Raw genomic sequence first — 21,508 nt, 5'->3', positions numbered from 1 at the left:
AGACCTGCTGAGGTTTTCCAGCATTTTCTCTCTTTGAATCATTAGAGGGTGTCTGGATAAAGAATACAGAAACGCACTGTGCGGTTCTGCTCCTGAAAGGTTTCTGACTCAGCCTTGCTGTCTCTTCCTAAGGACTCCGCAACGGTGAAAAAGGGGGTGAAAATATGAAATATTGCTTGCAGGCATAGAACCTTTGGAAGGTGTTTGCCTGAAGGCATCATCTGACGTTGAGGTTTTCGGCACACATTGCAGCTTTAGCCTCTTGTTGGATACACACATGGGGCACAATGGTTTTGGAATTAGCAGCCGGGAGGTTCGAGGAGTGTACGCACACAAACCAATTTCACCAGAATAACCATCCAAAGAAAAATAAATCATTCTCGCATCGTTGCAGAGAAGTTTTCCTTCAAAAGGAATGCGGTTTAAAATGCTTGATCACACACTGCTGATCAAGGAGTCACTGCTGGGGCGGCACGGTAGCACAGTGGTTAGCACTGCGGCCCCACAGCACCAGGGACCGGGTTCGATTCCCGGCTTGGGTCACTGTCTGTGTGAAATCTGCACGTTCTCCCCGTGCCTGCGTGGGTTTCCTCCGGGTGCTCCAGTTTCATCCCACAGTCCAAAGATGTGCAGGTTAGGTTTATTGGCCATGCTAAGTTGCCCCTTAGTGTCAGGGGGTAAGTAGGGTTGTGGGGATAGAGGCTGGGTGGGATTGTGGTCAGTGCAGACTCGATGGGCCGAATGGCCTCCTTCTGCACTGTAGGGATTCTATTAAATTGGAAATATATGAATTCTATGAAATTTACAACCATTTGATGTGCACTCAAAGCCATCATCTCTTTTCCCACATTGGCAAAAGCGGTTGGGAGGTTTCAAAGGCGAAATGGCAGCTTTTGAAATCAAAAAAAGCAAAAGAGAAAAAATGTCTTACAATTCCACTGTGTGGGTGAAGATTTGAAAGATATCTTGGGAACATTTACGCCTTTGCAGGATGAAAATAACTTAGCGCACAAACAATGTAGTTACACCCAAGAAAACGACATTGTATGAAACAACAGCCTTCTGTAAGGAAATGAGACATGTATCATGCTTTCCATCAATGGAAATTGATAAATGTCACACGCGATTGAGATAACTAGCAACCAAATGTGACTTCAGTGAAGTTAAACAGGTCAAACCAGAAATCAAAGCACGAGTTATCTCTCTGAGTCAATCGTGTGGAAAAGCACTGGAGAAAGTCAGAAATCTTCCGGAGCTGCTGTAGTTAGAAAAATGACGATTGTTTTCAGAGTCTAGAGGCACTGCAATTGAGGCTGCCAACTTGAAGTATCATACTCCCAATTTCACACTCCTATGAACACTGTTAGCTCGTGCCAGGAAACCACTTCCGAGCAAGGAGGCAGTCTCACAGAGTTACAACATGTCCATTGAATGTTCCTATGATGTGGGTGCGAACCCACATTGGAAAGAATGTCCTGCTTCTGACAAGCAGTGTGAAAAACCTGTGGAGAATTCAACCATTTTGCTTGCATATGTTACTCACTGGCAAATCCAGCTACAAAGATCAATACTGCCAGAAGGGTGCCATGTACAATACCACAATAAAAGAATGAGAGAATGTAGTCAATGTAGAGGCAGATGACCCTGAATATATTTTTGTACACTCTTTTGGACAGAGCTCCCAGCCACGTGTGACATGACCACTGGCTGTTTGGAAGTGGATGTTCTCATGGATACAGGAGCATCTGGCAATATCGTGGGACATTGAACATTCAGCAAACCAGGGAGTAGGAAAATCTTCCCTTGCAACAGTGACAAAGCACTGAATGCTAACATGCATAGGTTGACACTATCTACAAGTGCCTAACACCCAGCCCCATGCTGTGAAACAAGACCTTCTTAACCTTTCTAACCTTGTCATTACGTCTTTGGAGTCTCCCCAGGATCCACAGCAGAGGTGGACGCAGCCTGCTATTTGCCATGCCCTGTTATCTGTGATTACCTTGGCAGGCGTCCTCTGATGCTTGGAGGGCCCTGGCCTGCTCTCAGGGTGCTGCTGTGTGGTGGTGCAATGGGCTGAAGCTGATACAGTCACAAGAAGAGGAGAGTCAGATGAGCTGGACAAACCTGGAGTATCCTGGGTGGAAGGCCTAGGGTTGTGCATCAGCTTCTCATCCTCCCTATGGGTGCTCAAGGGCCCCTGGCTTCCTCCTTAGGATAGAGGGACAGTTAGAGTCACGTGGGGAAGCCACACTGTCCTCTGGCGCTGGCACATGTGGATGCCCACAAGCGCCTGAACCATGGAGTGCATGTCCTGCGCATTGGAGTGTCTGTCATGCACAACGGAGTTCATGCCCTCGCCTAGAGCAGGACCGAGGTCTGTCACCAAGGTCTCCAGTGCATCTGTCACCCTCGCAGTGTTAACCTGGTTGACTCAGAGTGTTGGTACAATGTCCTCAGACAGAAGGCAGTGCGACTCCTCCATTCTACCTTTCAATCCGAGGAGTGTTGCTGACATCCATTCCTGATGTTCCTGACTTTGCTTTTGGAGCTTCAGAAACTGAAGCACAACTGAGTCCAGATAGACATCATCTGATTGGGGTTCAGCAGTGTCCTGGCCTCCAGCAATCCCCCGAATGCTGGCTCCCTGGGACGTTCCAGCCTCCACCTGCTGTGGATCAGAGAGAGTGAGGTGCTCACCAGACTGTGACCCTGAGGCCTCTTGAATACTGAGTCCCACTGATATGTGTGTCTCTGCATTGGTGGAGGATGCTGGTGAAAGCTGTGACACCTCTTCAATCTCCATTTGTGAGAACTCATCTTCGCTGGTGTCTGAAGTGACAGGACTCCCGTCAGATTGGTGTGATGGACGATGATGTTCTGGGTCCTCACTTGGTTTTTGTGATGCCCACCTCACTCTCGGTGCAGAAGAAATTCTCTTTCTCCCCGACCAGCCAGAGGGCTCTCTCCTTGAGTTCCGAGTGAATTTTAAACTCGGGCATCCCTCTGTCTGTCTGGGATCACTCCCATTTATTATGAGCCAGCTTGTCCTGCAAGAAAACAGATGGGGAGAAGGTAAGCAGGCCACATGCCCGGGCAGATGTTAAGGAGACCTGGCATGTGTGGTTGGGGAGTGGGAGCAGGAATGCGATGAGGAGACGAGCTGCAATGGAGATACGGAGGTGTGTGGGAGAGCGAGTGGTCGAGTGGTGGTGTCCGTCAAGGTGACAGTGAGTGAGTTCCCTGTGGATGTGTGAGTGAGTCGTGTGTGAGTGGGTGAGTGAGTGGGTGAATGTGTGGATGAGCGAATGTGTGAATGGGAGTGTGAGTGGGTGTGAGTGGGTGTGTGAGTGAGTGTGTGAGTGAGTGTGTGAGTGGATGTGTGTGTGGGTGAGTGTGTGGGTGTGTGAGTGTGTGGGTGTGTGAGTGAGTGGGTGTGTGTGTGTGTGTGGGTGTGTGAGTGGGTGTGTGTGTGAGTGGGTGAGTGGGTGAGTGTGTGGGTGTGTGAGTGGGTGTGTGAGTGAGTGTGAGTGGGTGAGTATGTGAGTGGGTGAGTATGTGAGTGGGTGAGTGGGTGAGTGTGTGAGTGGGTGTGTGTGGTTGTGTGAGTGGGTGAGTGTGTGAGTGGGTGAGTGTGTGTGTGAGTGGGTGAGTGTGTGTGTGAGTGGGTGAGTGTGTGTGTGAGTGGGTGAGTGTGTGTGAGTGGGTGAGTGTGTGTGTGAGTGGGTGAGTGCAGAGTGCTGAGAAGATTGACTTACCCTGGCAGAACGGGGAAGACCATTCATCCTCTTCCTGCACTGGATGCCCATCCTCCCCTACAGGTAGCTGGCACTTTCCGGCACTGCCACTGTCTCCCATACAGTGTTGGAGACCTTGCTGGAGAGTCCTCTCCCTGTTTGTGGGTACAGGATATGCTGCCGCTCCTCAACAGCATCCAGCATTCTGCCAAGGGATGTCTCACTGAATCTTGGGGCTGATATCTTTGCAGCCTTTCTCACTGGTGGACTTTGAACCAGTGTTGGGGAGTCCTGGGGCAGCGTTTCAATGGAGCGAGCCATTGACTGAAGCACACAGCTAATGGCGTGGTGAAGTTTGTGACTGGCCATCACATACTCAGCAAAAATCTGTTTTTCAAAGTGGCTAAAAATATGACACAAAACCCACCATGGCTGGCGGAGGACTAATCACCTCCTTTTCCCACACAAGAAGACATTTTGCCAAAATATTGGATCATTCTGCCCATTGAATCTGATTCTGATATTTCAGGTGAAGAACGTGAGTTAAATAAGACCAGACTTGAAGTTAGATGATATCCTATTTGTGAGTGAACCACTTTCAGTTGGTGAATGGATCTAACATCTCATTATACAGGATTGAGTGCATTGTTAAATTAATACAAACATCAGAACACGCAAATAGATTACTGGTGAAGCTGAATGGTAAAATTATATTTCAATTCATTTGGAAACAAATCATTGAGGCACACTAAGGGCGGAATTTTCCCATCCCGCCCATCACGGGAATTGCAGCAGGCGGGACACAGACCATGCAAATGTCCATTTACCTCGGGCGGGATTTTTCTGGCCGTGGGGGCGAATGCTGCTGGAAAATCCTGCCCTAAGCCTCTCATTTACTAAGAATTGGAAGAACGTAGTGTACTGAAAATTGTGCACTTTGTCCACTTAAGGCCACCGTACCTATGTTCCAGTGGAGGGAATCTGGATAAAGTTAAATGAATTGATTGTTTTAACAGTACATGATCTCTGCTCCTGAAAGCGTCCTTACTAAATCTTATTATTCATTCCAAAGAACTTCACAGAATTATTGTATATTGTGTCCTACAACCTAGAAAAGGGAAGTGGTATTGATCTTTCCAACTCACTCGCTAATGTGAATATGGAATAATTTATTCATAAATCTGGCTGTATTGAACCAATTTGAACCTATTTGAACCTAAAGTTCAGACTACAAGAACTAAATTACTAAATGACCTTTATGTAACCCAGTATCAATTGTGGAAATTTAAACAAAGACAAAGTGAAGAGGGGGAAAATACACAAAGGGCCCAATTTTATCATTGCATCAGGTAAAGTCAGGCGTGAGGCAATTAGCACAATCCACACCCGCGAATGCACAGATGCCCACTTTACCAAGGCCCAAAAATGGCTGTGATCCGAACAGTGCCCGAAACAGGCGCAACGGCGATTTAAATGCATTTGCATGCATTTCAATTGAATTAATGGGCTGCCCGCCCAACTTTACCAGCATTTCCCCCTTTACCATCGCGTTCGCGCGTCCAGATTCTGCGCGAAACAGAGCTGCTCGGCAAAGGTCTGTTTTGGGTGCTCCAGCTTCTGAAGACGTAAGTTCAGAGCTTCCGGCGGCTCTCTAACTCAGATCGGTGGTGAGGGGGAGAGCGGACCAGATCATTCTCTGGTGGGGGAGGGGGAGGAGGAGGAGGCGTGTCAGATTTATCTCTGGTTGGGGGAGGGCCTGATCATCCTCTGGTGAGCAGGGTGGGGACAGGGAGGCCCGAATGTTCCCTGGGGGGGGAAATGGAGGCCACATGGATCTCCGGTGGGGGGGGGCGGAGGGGCAGGGGGGACTGCTGCCACTCTGCGAATGATCGGTGGGGGGCAGGGATGGTCCGCTGCCACTCTGCGGGTGATTGGTGGGGGGAAGGGGGGCAGAGGGTCGCAATCGGTCTGGGTAGCAGGGTGGATGGGTGGATAAGGGAGAAAGTTATGTTGTGGGGGCGGGGCAATGTCTGTGGGGGCCATCACTCCCACCTTTCGCTCCCGGGCCACTTTATCAACTTTTTGCGGCCTGGAAGCGATGTGAAAGGGGTGTTTTTTTCAAATTTCTTTCACGCACATGCGCAGTTGAAGGCTCCGATTGGAGCTGCAGCATTTCAGACGCGATAAGCCCCGCCCACAGCGCAATTCAGACTCGCAATTTTTTTTCAGGCTATGTGCGTATGGGGGTGCCTGAGAACAGGTTTCCAAGTCAGATTTGAATTGTGCCCAGATTCAGCACTTAGAAACAAAATGGTAAAATCAGGCCCAAAGTGCTAAAATTATCCCATTATGGAAAACTGTTACAGAATTGGGAAACTATGGTTGAGACGAATCCTTGGATAGGAATCATGTCTCATGTGTTGGTCATAATCCAATTGGTCATTGCTATTGATTTGCTTTGTCTGCCAATGGTGCGGAAAAGGCAGCGGAAGAAGAGAGTTTGCATCAATCATTGCCATGGCAGTGACCTTTGAACTATCAGCAGCATGCATTTAGGGACTTCTAGGATAACGACTGGTGGAATAGATCATACGTGTGGGTGGGAATGTATTTCCCTGAGGGCTCACTAGGGTGAGTCCCATTTGAAATTAAGAAGAATTAAAGGGAAAATTGCATGTGGGAAGTGATGGAAGTTGAGTTGAAGTTTACATGTTATCTGTGATACAATAAATAGTTACAAGAATACTGAGCTGGACCATTTACCCCCTCTGGGTTCAGGTTGTCCTCTCCCTGACATCATCACTTCCAGTTGTAAAAATCCTGTCGACATCAACGGGGATGAAGTGGTTATGGTCGAGAGCTTCAAGTTTCTCGGTGTCCAGATCACCAAGAATCTGTCCTGTCCCTCCACGCCGACGCTATAGTGAAGAAAGCCCACCAATGCCTTTACTTTCTCAGGAGGTTAAGGGAATTTGGCATGTCCGCAACAACCCTCACCTATTTCTACAGATGCACCATAGCAAGCATCCCATCCGGGTGTATCACAGCTTGGTATGGCTCCTGCTCTGGCCAAAACCTGGCCATGAACGGAGTGGGAATGGAGGGATACAAAAGAATGGTCTAGTTTGGACCAGGGAGCGGCACGGGCTTGGAAGGCCGAAGGGCCTGTTCCTGTGCTGTATTGTTCTTTGTTAAAACTGCAATAAACTACAAAGGGTTGTGAATGTAGCCCAGTCCATCACGCAAACTAGCCTCCCATCCATTGACTCCGCCTACACTTCCTGCTGCCTTGGAAAAGCATAATCATGGCCCCCACGCAACCTGGACATACTCTCTTCCACCTTATTCTGTCGGGTAAAAAATACAAAAGTCTGAGGTCACCTACCAACTGACTCAAGAACAGCTTCTTCCCTGCTGCCATCAGAGAAGAATGGACCTATCATACATTAAGCTGATCTTTCTCTACACCCTAGCTATGACTGCAACATTATATTCTACACCCTATCCTTTCCTTCTCCCCAATGTACTCTATGAATGGTATGTTTTGTCTGTATAGCACGCATGAAACAATACTTTTCATGGTATCCCAATACATGTGACAATAATAAATCCTTAATGAAGTGTAAACATCCGGTTGTCAGTTTTCACACAGGTTTCTGAAGAGCAATGATACAAGTGGCTGAGCACCAAATTGGACCCATTTCCCTTCCAAATAACACCACACTTAATAAAACACAAAATCAAACTCAAAATAGAAACAAGTGGAAGACAGAACTGGGAACGCAACACAATAACTTACATTCTTAGCAGGAATGTCATGGATACATTGATATGCATCTCCCAAATTGTGAATATACATTTTCCTCCTCAGAGGCTTTTATTTCAATAAGAGGGGTACTAATCAGAAATAAATATGTAAATGTCATGGACAATTCAGTAAATATTTGCAGTTTTAAAAAGTATGCCTTTCAAATAGTGTGATTTATCTATTACAAACTTTGCTCCATTACTTTTTATCAAGTGAAGTCTAAGCCTCTGGTTCCTGCTACACATTAAAATGACCAAGTTTAGAACAAATCCCGGCTGTTACATGAGACATAATGAAATGACTCCAGGCAGCAAACAGGGAATACTGATGTAGTATCCTGGAATCAAACTGAAAATAATGGTATGCTCTCTGATAACAAGCTCGGAATGACACATTATCGCGGGGCAATTTCAAAGCTCGGACATATTCTCTGGTGGAGCAATCAGTAAATAATGAAAAATACTTCAGGGAACAAGTTCTGAATGCTGACACAGCCTCTGGGCACAAAGCTCTTAAGTTCTCTGAGGAACAGTCTCTAAATACTGACACAGTGCCCGAGGGAAAAATGCAAAAACTAAAAAAAAATTAATAATGACACCTTCTTCTGGGAACAACCTGTAAATACTGATGTATTCTGTGGGGAGATATTCCTACCCACTGACACAACTCTGGGCAACAATCTCTGAGCATGAGCACATTCTCTTGGCACAGTGGCACAGTGGCTAGCACCGCTGCCTCACAGCGCCAGGGACCTGGGTTCGATTCCCGGCTGGGTCACTGTCTGTGTGGAGTTTGTACATTCTCCCCATGTCTTTGTGGGTTTCCTCTGGATGCTCCGGTTTCCTCCCACAATCAAGAGATATGCGGGTTAAGTGGAATGACCATGCTAAATTGCCCCCTAGTGACAGGGGGCCAAGCGAGGGTAAATGCAGGGGGTTGTGGGGAAAGGGTTTGGGTGGGGATTGGGGATCAGTCAGATCATCACCTCAACCCTCTGAACTCAAGGAAATCTCCTTCTGATCTGAAGGAAATACAACTCAAGTTGATGCAATCTGTCAACATCATTGAATTGTTTAAGCTCGATCCTCACATCCAGATCTATGATGTACTTCTACCAATGGGAATTCATCTTTGGGCAGAATTTTCCTTTCTTTTGGTTGTGTCGTTTTGGGGGAGAAAACTGGAGAGAATCACCCCAGCCCAGTCGGTGGGATCTCCTGCTGTATTTTTAGGCACTTGACATTCCCGCCATGCCTGGGGTGAGATGTCTCTGATTCACCCGCCCGACATCAACTGGGCATCTCAGTCAGGGAGAAGCTGCAGTTAAACACCTCCCTGGCACCTGTTCAAAGTCTAGCCAAGGGGATGGCAGCGAGGAAGCCAGTGCCAGGGTACTAGGAGCGAGCTAGATACAGTGGTGGAGAGGCGTGATATGCTGTACCCTCAAATGGGCCAGAGTCTTTCCAGTGAGGTCACACACTCTGCCTGGGAAGTGGTGGCAGCACCGGTCAGTGCCAGTGCTGGTCAGTGGCAGCACTGGTCAGGGGCAGTGCTGGTCAGGGTCAGCGCTGGTCAGTGGCAGTGCGGGTCAGTGGCAGTGCTGGTCAGTGGAAGCACTGGTCAAGGTCAGTGCTGGTCAGTGGAAACACTGGTCAATGGCATGGCTAATCAGTGGCAGTGCGGGTCAGTGGAAGCACTGGTCAGTGGCAGTGTTGGTCAGGGACAGTGCTGGTCAGTGGAAGCACTGGTCAGTGGCAGTGCTGGTCAGTGGCAGTGCTGGTCAGTGGAAGCACTGGTCAGTGGCAGGGCTGGTCAGTGACAGTGCGGGTCAGTGGCAGTGCTGGTCAGTGGTAGTGCTGGTCAGTGGTAGTGCTGGTCAGGGGCAGTGCTGATCAGTGCCAGTGGTGGTCAGTGGCAGTGCTGATCAGTGGCAGTGCAGGTCAGTGGCAGTGCAGGTCAATGGCAGTGCGGGTCAGTGGCAGTGCGGGTCAGTGGCAGTGCTGGTCAGGGGAGTGCTGGTCAGTGGCAGTGCTGGTCAGTGGCAGTGCAGGTCAGTGGCAGTGCTGGTCAGGGGCAGTGCTGGTCAGTGGCAGTGCAGGTCAGTGGCAGTGCTGGTCAGGGGCAGTGCTGGTCAGTGGCAGTGCAGGTCAGTGGCAGTGCTGGTCAGGGGCAGTGCAGGTCAGTGGCAGTGCTGGTCAGGGGCAGAGCTGGTCAGTGCCAGTGCGAGTCAGTGGCAGTGCTGGCCAGGAGCAGTGCTGGTCAGAGGCAGTGCTGGTCAGTGACAGTGTGGGACAAGGGCAGTGCGGGTCAGTGGCAGTGTGGGTCAGAGGCAGTGCTGTTCAGGGTCATTGCTGATCAGTGGCAGTGCTGTTCAGTGGCAGTGCTGGTCAGTGGCAGTGCAGGTCAGGGCAGTGCTGGTCAGGGGCAGTGCTGGTCAGGGGCAGTGCTGGTCAGTGGCAGTGCTGGTCAGGGGCAGTGCAGGTCAGTGGCAGTGCTGGCCAGGGGCAGTGTTGGTCAGAGGCAGTGCTGGCCAGTGGCAATGCAGCTCAGGGGCAGTGCTGGTCAGTGGCAGTGCTGGTCAGTGGCAGTGCTGTTCAGGGTCAGTGCTGGTCAGGGGCAGTGCTGGTTAGGGGCAGTGCAGGTCAGTGGCAGTGCTGGTCAGGGGTAGTGCTGGTCAGGGGCAGTGCAGGTCAGGGGCAGTGCTGGTCAGAGGCAGTGCTGGTCAGGGGCAGTGCTGATCAGTGGCAGTGTGGGTCAGTGGGAGTGCAGGTCAATGGCAGTGCGGGCCAGGGACAGTGTGGGTCAGGCTCAGTGGCAGTGCTGGGCACTGGCAGAGCGGGTCAGTGGCAGTGTGGGTCAGTGGCAGTGTGGGTCAGTGGCAGTGTGGGTCAGTGGCAGTGTGGGTCAGTGGCAGTGCAGGTCAGTAGCAGTGCTGGTCAGTAGCAGTGCTGGTCAGTGGCAGTGCTGGTCAGTGGCAGTGCGGTTCAGGGGCAGTGCTGGTCAGTAACCGTGCTGGTCAGGGGCAGTGCTGGTCAGGGGCAGTGCGGGTCAGTGGCAGTGCTGGTCAGTGGCAGTGCTGGTCAGTGGCAGTGCTGGTCAGTGGCAGTGCGGGTCAGTAGCAGTGCTGGTCAGGGGCAGTGCGGGTCAGTGGCAGTGCTGGTCAGTGGTTGTGCGGGTCAGTGGCAGTGCTGGTCAGTGGTTGTGCAGGTCAGTGGCAGTGCTGGTCAGGGGCAGTGCGGGTCAGGGGCAGTGCTGGTCAGGGGCAGTGCTGGTCAGGGGCAGTGCGGATCAGTGGCAGTACTGGTCAGGGGCAGTGCGGGCTAGGGGCAGTGCGGGTCAGTGGCAGTGCTGGTCAGTGGCAGTGCGGGTTAGTGGCAGTGCTGGTCAGTGGCAGTGCGGGTCAGGGACAGTGTGGGTCAGGGTCAATGGCAGTGCCGGTCAGTGGCAGTACGGGCCGGTGGCAGTGTGGGTCAGTGCTTGTGCTGGTCAGGGGCAGTGATGGTCAGGGGCAGTGCGGGTCAGTGACAGTGCTGGTCAGGGGCAGTGCTGGTCAGGGGCAGTGCTGGTCAGTGGCAATGTGGATCAGGGGCAGTGCTGGTCAGTGGCAGTGCTGGTCAGTGGCAGTGCGGGTCAGGGGCAGGGCTGGTCAGTAACCGTGCTGGTCAGGGGCAGTGCTGGTCAGGGGCAGTGCGGGTCAGAGGCAGTGCTGGTCAGTGGCAGTGCTGGTCAGTGGCAGTGCGGGTCAGTAGCAGTGCTGGTCAGGGGCAGTGCGTGTCAGTGGTAGTGCTGGTCATTGGAAGCACTGGTCAGTGGCAGTGCTGGTCAGTGGAAGCACTGGTCAGTGGCAGGGCTGGTCAGGGACAGTGCGGGTCAGTGGTAGTGCTGGTCAGTGGTAGTGCTGGTCAAGGCAGTGCTGGTCAGGGGCAGTGCGGGTCAGGGGCAGTGCTGGTCAGGGGCAGTGCTGGTCAGGGGCAGTGCTGGTCAGCGGCAATGCTGGTCAGTGGCAGTGCTGGTCAGTGGCAGTGCTGGTCAGTGGCAGTGTGGGTCAGGGGCAGTGCTGGTCAGTAACCGTGCTGGTCAGGGGCAGTGCTGGTCAGGGGCAGTGCGGGTCAGTGGCAGTGCTGGTCAGTGGCAGTGCTGGTCAGTGGCAGTGTGGGTCAGTGCAGTGCTGGTCAGGGGCAGTGCGGGTCAGTGGCAGTGCTGGTCAGGGGCAGTGCTGGTCAGGGGCTGGGCGGATCAGTGGTAGTACTGGTCAGGGGCAGTGCTGGTCAGGGGCAGTGCAGGTCAGGGGCAGTGCGGGTCAGTGGCAGTGCTGGTCAGATGCAGTGCTGGTCAGGGGCAGTGCTGGTCTGGGGCAGTGCTGGTCAGGGGCAGTGCTGGTCAGGAGAGCGCTGGTCGGGGGCAGTGCTGGTCAGGGGCAGTGCTGGTCAGGGGCAGTGCGGGTCAGTGGCAGTGCTGGTCAGTGGCAGTGCGGGTCAGTGGCAGTGCTGGTCTGGGGAGTGCTGGTCAGTGGCAGTGCTGGTCAGGGGCAGTGCTGGTCAGGAGCAGTGCTGGTCAGGGGCAGTGCTGGTCAGGGGCAGTGCGGGTCAGGAGAGTGCTGGTCAGGGGCAGTGCGGGTCAGGGGCAGCGCTGGTCAGCGGCAGTGCAGGTCAGGGGCAGTTCTGGTCAGGGGCAGTGCGGGTCAGGGGCAGTGCGGGTCAGGGGCAGTGCTGGTCAGTGGCAGTGCGGGTGAGTGGCAGTGCTGGTCAGGGGCAGTGCTGGTCAGTGGCAGTGCGGGTCAGTGGCAGTGCTGGCCAGGGGCAGTGCTGTTCAGGGTCAGTGCTGGTCAGGGGCAGTGCGGGTCAGGGGCAGTGCTGGTCAGTGGCTGTTTGGGTCAGTGGCAGTGCGGGTCAAGGGCAGTGCTGGTCAGGTACTGTGCGGGTGAGGTGCAGTGCTGGTCAGTGGCAGTGCTTGTCAGTGGCAGTGCAGGTCAGTGGCAGTGCTGGACAGGGGCAGTGCTGGTCAGTGGCAGTGCTGGTCAATAGCAGTGCTGGTCAGTGGCAGTGTGGGTCAGGGGCAGTGCTGGTCAGTAACCGTGCTGGTCAGGGACAGTGCTGGTCAGGGGCAGTGCGGGTCAGTGGCAGTGCTGGTCAGTGGCAGTGCTGGTCAGTGGCAGTGCTGGTCAGTGGCAGTGCGGGTCAGTAGCAGTGCTGGTCAGGGGCACTGCGGGTCAGTGGCAGTGTGGGTCAGTGCAGTGCTGGTCAGGGGCAGTGCGGGTCAGTGGCAGTGCTGGTCAGATGCAGTGCTGGTCAGGGGCAGTGCTGGTCAGGGGCAGTGCTGGTCAGGGGCAGTGCTGGTCAGGGGCAGTGCTGGTCAGGGGCTGGGCGGATCAGTGGTAGTACTGGTCAGGGGCAGTGCTGGTCAGGGGCAGTGCTGGTCAGGGGCAGTGCGGGTCAGTGGCAGTGCTGGTCAGATGCAGTGCTGGTCAGGGGCAGTGCTGGTCAGGGGCAGTGCTGGTCAGGGGCAGTGCTGGTCAGTGGCAGTGCAGGTCAGTGGCAGTGCTGGACAGGGGCAGTGCTGGTCAGTGGCAGTGCTGGTCAATAGCAGTGCTGGTCAGTGGCAGTGTGGGTCAGGGGCAGTGCTGGTCAGTAACCGTGCTGGTCAGGGACAGTGCTGGTCAGGGGCAGTGCGGGTCAGTGGCAGTGCTGGTCAGTGGCAGTGCTGGTCAGTGGCAGTGCTGGTCAGGGGCACTGCGGGTCAGTGGCAGTGTGGGTCAGTGCAGTGCTGGTCAGGGGCAGTGCGGGTCAGTGGCAGTGCTGGTCAGGGGCAGTGCTGGTCAGGGGCTGGGCGGATCAGTGGTAGTACTGGTCAGGGGCAGTGCTGGTCAGGGGCAGTGCTGGTCAGGGGCAGTGCGGGTCAGTGGCAGTGCTGGTCAGATGCAGTGCTGGTCAGGGGCAGTGCTGGTCAGGGGCAGTGCTGGTCAGGGGCAGTGCTGGTCAGGGGCAGTGCTGGTCAGGAGAGCGCTGGTCGGGGGCAGTGCTGGTCAGGGGCAGTGCTGGTCAGGGGCAGTGCTGGTCAGGGGCAGTGCGGGTCAGTGGCAGTGCTGGTCAGTGGCAGTGCGGGTCAGTGGCAGTGCTGGTCTGGGGAGTGCTGGTCAGTGGCAGTGCTGGTCAGGGGCAGTGCTGGTCAGGGGCAGTGCTGGTCAGGGGCAGTGCGGGTCAGGAGAGTGCTGGTCAGGGGCAGTGCAGGTCAGGGGCAGCGCTGGTCAGCGGCAGTGCTGGTCAGGGGCAGTGCTGGTCAGGGGCAGTGCGGGTCAGGGGCAGTGCGGGTCAGGGGCAGTGCTGGTCAGTGGCAGTGCGGGTGAGTGGCAGTGCTGGTCAGGGGCAGTGCTGGTCAGTGGCAGTGCGGGTCAGTGGCAGTGCAGGCCAGGGGCAGTGCTGTTCAGGGTCAGTGCTAGTCAGGGGCAGTGCGGGTCAGGGGCAGTGCTGGTCAGTGGCTGTTTGGGTCAGTGGCAGTGCGGGTCAAGGGCAGTGCTGGTCAGGTACTGTGCGGGTGAGGTGCAGTGCTGGTCAGTGGCAGTGCTTGTCAGTGGCAGTGCATGTCAGTGGCAGTGCTGGACAGGGGCAGTGCTGGTCAGTGGCAGTGCTGGTCAATAGCAGTGCTGGTCAGGGGCAGTGCTGGTCAGGGGCAGTGCGGGTCAGTGGCAGTGAAGGTCAGGGGCAGTGCTGGTCAGGGGCAGTGCGGATCAGTGGCAGTACTGGTCAGGGGCAGTGCGGGTCAGTGGCAGTGCTGGTCAAGGGCAATGCTAGTCAGTGGCAGTAATGGTCAGGGGCAGTGATGGTCAGTGGCAGTGCTGGTCAGGGGCAGTGCTGGTCAAGGGCAGTGCGGGTCAGTGGCATGGCTGGTCAGGGGCGGTGCTGGTCAGGGGCAGTGCTGGTCAGTGGCAATGTGGATCAGGGGCAGTGCTGGTCAGTGGCAGTGCTGGTCAGTGGCAGTGCGGTTCAGGGGCAGTGCTGGTCAGTAACCGTGCTGGTCAGGGGCAGTGCGGGTCAGTGGCAGTGCTGGTCAGTGGCAGTGCTGGTCAGTGGCAGTGCTGGTCAGTGGCAGTGCGGGTCAGTAGCAGTGCGGGTCGGTAGCAGTGCTGGTCAGGGGCAGTGCGGGTCAGTGGCAGTGCTGGTCAGTGGTTGTGCGGGTCAGTGGCAGTGCGGGTCAGTGGCAGTGCTGGTCAGGGGCAGTGCTGGTCAGGGGCAGTGCGGATCAGTGGCAGTACTGGTCAGGGGCAGTGCGGGCTAGGGGCAGTGCGGGTCAGTGGCAGTGCTGGTCAGTGGCAGTGCGGGTTAGTGGCAGTGCTGGTCAGTGGCAGTGCTGGTCAGGGACAGTGTGGGTCAGGGTCAATGGCAGTGCTGGTCAGTGGCAGTACGGGCCGGTGGCAGTGTGGGTCAGTGGTTGTGCTGGTCAGGGGCAGTGATGGTCAGTGGCAGTGCTGGTCAGTGGCAGTGCTGGTCAGGGGCAGTGCGGGTCAGTGGCAGTGCTGGTCAGGGGCAGTGCTGGTCAGGGGCAGTGCTGGTCAGTGGCAGTGCGGGTCAGGGGCAGTGCTGGTCAGTAACCGTGCTGGTCAGGGGCAGTGCTGGTCAGGGGCAGTGCGGGTCAGAGGCAGTGCTGGTCAGTGGCAGCGCTGGTCAGTGGCAGTGCTGGTCAGTGGCAGTGCGGGTCAGTAGCAGTGCTGGTCAGGGGCAGTGCGGGTCAGTGGCAGTGCTGGTCAGTGGCAGTGAGGGTCAGTGGCAGTGCTGGTCAGTGGCAGTGCGGGTCAATGGCAGTGCTGGTCAGGGGCAGTGCTGGTCAGGGGCAGTGCGGGTCAGGGGCAGTGCTGGTCAGGGGCAGTGCTGGTCAGGGGCAGTGCGGGTCAGTGGCAGTGCTAGTCAGGGGCAGTGCTGGTCAGGGGCAGTGCTGGTCAGGGGCAGTGCGGATCAGTGGCAGTACTGGTCAGGGGCAGGGCTGGTCAGGGGCAGTGCGGGTCAGTGGCAGTGCTGGTCAAGGGCAATGCTGGTCAGTGGCAGTGCTGGTCAGGGGCAGTGATGGTCAGTGGCAGTGCTGGTCAGTGACAGTGCTGGTCAAGGGCAGTGCGGGTCAGTGGCCTGGCTGGTCAGGGGCAGTGCTGGTCAGGGGCAGTGCTGGTCAGTGGCAATGTGAATCAGGGGCAGTGCTGGTCAGTGGCAGTGCGGTTCAGGGGCAGTGCTGGTCAGTAACCGTGCTGGTCAGGGGCAGTGCTGGTCAGGGGCAGTGCGGGTCAGTGGCAGTGCTGGTCAGTGGCAGTGCTGGTCAGTAGCAGTGCTGGTCAGGGGCAGTGCGGGTCAGTGGCAGTGCTGGTCAGTGGTTGTGCGGGTCACTGGCAGTGCTGGTCAGGGGCAGTGCGGGTCAGGGGCAGTGCTGGTCAGGGGCAGTGCTGGTCAGGGGCAGTGCGGATCAGTGGCAGTACTGGTCAGGGGCAGTGCTGGTCAGGGGCAGTGCTGGTCAGGGGCAGTGCGGGTCAGTGGCAGTGCTGGTCAGGGGCAGTGCTGGTCAGGGGCAGTGCTGGTCAGGGGCAGTGCTGGTCAGGAGAGCACTGGTCAGGGGCAGTACTGGTCAGGGGCAGTGCTGGTCAGTGGCAGTGCTGGTCAGGGGCAGTGCGGGTCAGTGGCAGTGCTTGTCAGGGGAGTGCTGGTCAGGGGCAGTGCTGGGCAGGGGCAGTGCTGGTCACGGGCAGTGCGGGTCAGGGACAGTGCGGGTCAGGGGCAGTGCGGGTCAGGAGAGTGCTGGTCAGGGGCAGTGCGGGTCAGGGGCAGTGCTGGTCAGGGGCAGTGCTGGTCAGTGGCAGTGCGGGTGAGTGGCAGTGCTGGTCAGGGGCAGTGCTGGTTAGGGCAGTGCGGGTCAGTGGCAGTGCTGGTCAGGGGCAGTGCTGTTCAGGGTCAGTGCTGTTCAGGGGCAGTGCGGGTCAGGGGCAGTGCTGGTCAGTTGCAGTTTGGGTCAGTGGCTGTGCTGTTCAGTGGCAGTGCTGGTCAGTGGCAGTGCGGGTCAGTGGCAGTACGGGTCAAGGGCAGTGCTGGTCAGGTACTGTGCGGGTGAGGGGCAGTGCTGGTCAGTGGCAGGGCTAGTCAGTGGCAGTGCTTGTCAGTGGCAGTGCTGGTCAGTGGCAGTGCTGGTCAGGGGCAGTGCGGGTCAGGGGCAGTGCTGGTCAGGGGCAGTGCTGGTCAGGGGCAGTGCTGGTCAGTGGCAGTGCTGGTCAGTGGCAGTGCTGGTCAGGGGCAGTGCGGGTCAGGGGCAGTGCTGGTCAGGGGCAGTGCTGGTCAGTGGCAGTTCCAGTGAGTGGCAGTGCTGGTCAGGGGGAGTGCTGGTCAGGGGCAGTGCGGGTCAGTGGCAGTGCTGGTCAGGGACAGTGCTGTTCAGGGTCAGTGCTGGTCAGGGGCAGTGCGGGTCAGGGGCAGTGCTGGTCATTTGCAGTTTGGGTCAGTGGCTGTGCTGTTCAGTGGCAGTGCTGGTCAGTGGCAGTGCGGGTCAGTGGCAGTGCGGGTCAAGGGCAGTGCTGGTCAGGTACTGTGCGGGTGAGGGGCAGTGCTGGTCTGTGGCAGTGCTTGTCAGTGGCAGTGCTTGTCAGTGGCAGTGCTGGTCAGGGGCAGTGCTGGTCAGGGGCAGTGCTGGTCAGTGGCAGTGCTGGTCAGGGGCAGTGTGGGTCAGGGGCTGTGCTGGTCTGTGGCAGTGCGGGTTAGGGGCAGTGCGGGTCAGTGGCAGTGCTGGTCAGTGGCAGTGCGGGTTAGTGGCAGTGCTGGTCAGTGGCAGTGCGGGTCAGGGACAGTGTGGGTCAGGGTCAATGGCAGTGCCGGTCAGTGGCAGTACGGGCCGGTGGCAGTGTGGGTCAGTGTTAGTGCTGGTCCAGGGCAGTGCTGGTTAGGTGCAGTGCAGGTCAGTGGCAGTGCTGGTCAGTGGCAGTGCTGGTCAGTGGCAGTGCTGGTCAGTGGCAGTGCTGGTCAGGGGTAGTGCTAGTCAGTGCCAACACTGGTCAGGGGCATTGCGGGTCAGGGGTAGTGCCGGTCAGGGGTAGTGCGGGTCAGGGGCAGTGTGGGTCAGGGGCAGTGTGGGTCAGGGGCAGTGTGGGTCAGGGGCAGTGTGGGTCAGTGCCAACACTGGTCAGGGGCAGTGTGGGTCAGTGCCAACACTGGTCAGAGGCAGTGCGGGTCAGTGCCAACACTGGTCAGTGGCAGTGCGGGTCAGTGCCAGCAGCCTGCACAGGAGGACGGGCGTCCAGTGCGGGAAAAAAATGAGTGCAGCCAGGGTTAGTAACTCCTCTCATCTGTCACCACTTACCCATCACACACCACTCATCCACTCACACACCCACTGGGAACTCTCCCACTGGGAGCTCACCCGCTGCTCCCCAAGGGGCCCCACCACTCGCCCTCCCTCACAAGGCCTCATTTCCTCTGCGGCTCCTCTCCCCATCTCACCCCATCTCCCACCTACCAACCACACCTGCCAGGCATCCTTACCATCTGCCCCGGCACACATCCTATTGACACTGTGCCCAAACTGGCTCACAATAAAGAGAGAGCACAGGTGTGAGGAGTAACGACCAAACTGAAAGTACTAACTCCATTTGAGAGAGCCCTCCAGCTTTGCGGGGAGGAACTGGACCGCTCCTACACTCAAGGTGATCTGGGAGCAGGTGGACACATATTCATCTATCCTGCTAGCCTCACATGAGTTATTTCTCCTCCATCCTTATGCCCCTGCCATGCACTAATTCCAGCTCCCTTATTCCGCAGGTGAATCAGTCGAGCAGCCTGGTCCATCCTTCAGTCGGACACTAAACCACCAAGAACCGCAGCTGCAAAGACAAGTTTGCAGATGTTCTCATTGAAGATGTGCCAGCTGTCCCCCACACCCTCCGCCAGCTCAGAGACTCACACCTTGGCAGGAATAATGAGCAGGCAGCTTTCCGGCTCACTCACTGGCGAGTACCTCATTTCTGTTAATGCACAGAAGGCAGGGGCAGGACATCCCAGAGATCCGGCACTCGGAGGGATGCCGGATTCCAGGGCTCTGCTGAGCCCTGGTTGGCTGACATGCCCTGGGTTTAGTCATCCTACAAGTGCTGGAGTGGCAAAGTCGGAATTGCGAACATCAGGAGGGGATGCAGTGTCCCTCCTCGGAGTGCAAGGCCAACTGGAGGAGTCCCATCGCCTTCTGTCTGAGGAAATGGTGCCAGCAACCAGGCCAACACTGTGAGGGTGGAGACCTTGGTGCAGGATGTTCACTCCATAGTTCAGACAGTGAACACCATGGGGGTGGGGGGGGGGGGGGGGAAGAGAGATTCTGGATCTCACTCCAGTTACCCTTCCATCCCATGGAGGAACCCAAAGGGCCTGTGAGTATTTCAGTTGTAATACCTCTTTGCCCTTTGTCACCGATTTTTAAAAAAAATCCATTTACAGGATGTGGGCATCAGTGGCTGGGCCAGCAGTGATTACTCATCCCTAATCGCCCCATTTCAGAGGGCATTCAGCCTTTAGAATCCAGACTTTTAATGAATTCTTATTTCATCTGCTGCCATGGTGGGATTTGAACCCAGGTCCCCTGATCTTCCCCTAGTTCTCAGCATTAGTAATCTCGTGACAACGTCACTACACCACCACCTCCCCTTAGCTTCATAAGGGCACCACTCAGGTGGATTTCAATTTTTGGTTGCAAGATGGACTTGGCAATGGGAATTGTCCTAATGTGTCTGTACCTGGTTGCCTCCAACCCTGGGTGCCTATGCTGGAGTTGCTGGGTGTAGTATCCCTGTACTGAGGCAGGGATGACAGATCGCTGGAGATGCAGTATCAGCCTGTCCTGTCCAGTTAGCTCCTTGTGCCTGGAGAAAAGTGCAGAGCTCATGGGGAATCTCCTTGAGCATTCGGGCCAGCCTTTCGTAATGATTTTGTGCAGCAGCCTGAATGAGATCTGCTTGTAAGACATCCTTAAGTTCCTCGTTTCGGCAAAATGTGAGGACATGTATGGTTATGTCCTCCTCACAATCTATCTGGTCAGTGTTAGGCAGGAAGGCTCTGGAAAGAGCATCAGCAAGTACAACTCATCAGCCTTGTAGACAACTCCTCATCACCCTTGCAGACAACTCCTCACCACCCTTGTAGACAACTCCTCACCATGCCTGTAGACAGTTCCTCACCACACTTGTAGACAGTTCCTCACCACATTGTAGACAGCACTGCGGTTGTATTGCTGTAGTTTGAGCACCATGGAATGTAGTCATGCAGACACAGTGTGAAGAGACGTATTAAGAACTGCAAGAAGTGGTTGATGATCAGTTGCAGGGTGAACATGTATGGGGTCATGAAAATTCTGACAAGCGAAGACGAGGACAAAGAGTTCCTTCTCGATTTGGGCGTAACGAGCTCAGTATCAGTGAGGGCCCTTGATGTGAATGCTACTGCTCTGCCATTCTGGATACAGACTGTGCCAGGTCCATGCTGGAAGGCATCTGCTGATAGGAGTACAGGGACTCATACATTGGTATATTGCAGCATTGGAGGAGTTGGTTAAATATAACAGTATGATGCTCCCAGCACCAGTCGACATCTTGTTGAAGGAGCTGACAAAGAGGTCCAGTGACCTCACTGTAACAAGGAATGAACTTGGAAAGATAGTTTGTCATACTAAGGAAGCACTGCAAGGCATATTTGTCCTCAGAATGGCCAAATGGCCATCGTATAGACATTGTTTTGTTTGGATCTGGATTTACACCATTAGCTGTGAGCAAGTGACCCACATAAGGAAGCTGGTTGACCCTGAATCTGCGTTTAGCAGGGTTGAGCTTTAACTGTGTGGTCCTGATTCTGTCAGGTGGCAGTTTTTACATATCTGAAAACACAGAAGGCGAGGCTTGGCTGAAGGAAATGGGGTGGGGTGGAAAGCATGGTCACATTAGTAGCTTACACTTCATGCTAGATAGCATGAGGAGGGTGAGGTGAGATTTGAGAAAGGACACCAAGCTGGAATACGGTCATTCCTTAATGTCCTCAGTGGTGTCAGATAGAACAGAATCAAAGCTGGATAAAAGAACAGAATTCCAAAGGTGCGAGAAACTACCCTTGACTTCAAGTCAGCATTTGACTGAGCGTGGCATCAAGGATTTCCAGCAACAGTGAAGTCAGTGGGAATTGGAGGAAAGCTCTTCACTGGTTGGAGTCATACATAGCACAAAGCAAGAAGGTTGTGTTCATTGTAGGTCAATAATTCCACCTCCAGGGTATTGCTGTAGGAGTTTTTCAGGGTAGTATCCTTGGCATAATCACCTTTAGCTGCTTCATCAATGACCTTTCCTCCATCATAGGGTCGGAGTGGGGATGTTTGCTGATGATTGCACTCTGTTCAGCACCATTTACGATTCCTAGATACTGAAACAGTCTCTGTACTTAGACTGCAAGACATGGACAGCATTCAGGCTTGGGCTGATAAGTGGCAAGTAATACTCATGCCACAAAAGTGTCAAGCAATGACCAGCTCCAACAAGAGAGAATCTATAAGAGCATAAGACCATATTGATATTCAAACATGCTACCATTACTGAATACCCCACTATCTTCAATCTGGGGGAATACCATTGACCAGAAACTTAACTGGACCAGCCACATAAATAACATAAAAATGTAACAACAGGAGCAAGTATAAGCCATTGGCTACTCAAGCCTACTGCACCATTCAATAGGATCATGGCTTATCTGATCTTGGCCTCAACTTCATTTCCTGCCAGTTCACAATAACTCTTGACCTCTCTACAGTTCAAACGCCTATCTATCTTAGCCTAGAATATATTCAATGGACTGGATTTTACAGGGGCCGAGTCACCCTACTCGGTGAGCACGTGAGCCTGCCTCTGCTGCCAGGCCATGAATTGGTTTGGGGTGGTCTTTCCTGCTTCCATCTGGGGAGGAGGCCCTGCCTCTAAGAG

The 21,508-nt window shown here is 54.9% G+C and overlaps 1 pseudogene; it reads right to left on the bottom strand.

The window, feature by feature from the left end:
* Positions 1 to 832: 832 nt before the first annotated feature.
* LOC144501885 (eosinophil peroxidase-like) overlaps positions 833 to 21,508 on the bottom strand; it is a 133,646-nt pseudogene continuing 112,970 nt past the window's right edge.

This window comes from Mustelus asterias, chromosome 12 (genome assembly GCF_964213995.1).
Source record: "Mustelus asterias chromosome 12, sMusAst1.hap1.1, whole genome shotgun sequence".
NCBI lineage: Eukaryota > Metazoa > Chordata > Chondrichthyes > Carcharhiniformes > Triakidae > Mustelus > Mustelus asterias.
This window is presented reverse-complemented; position numbering and strand designations above follow the sequence as displayed.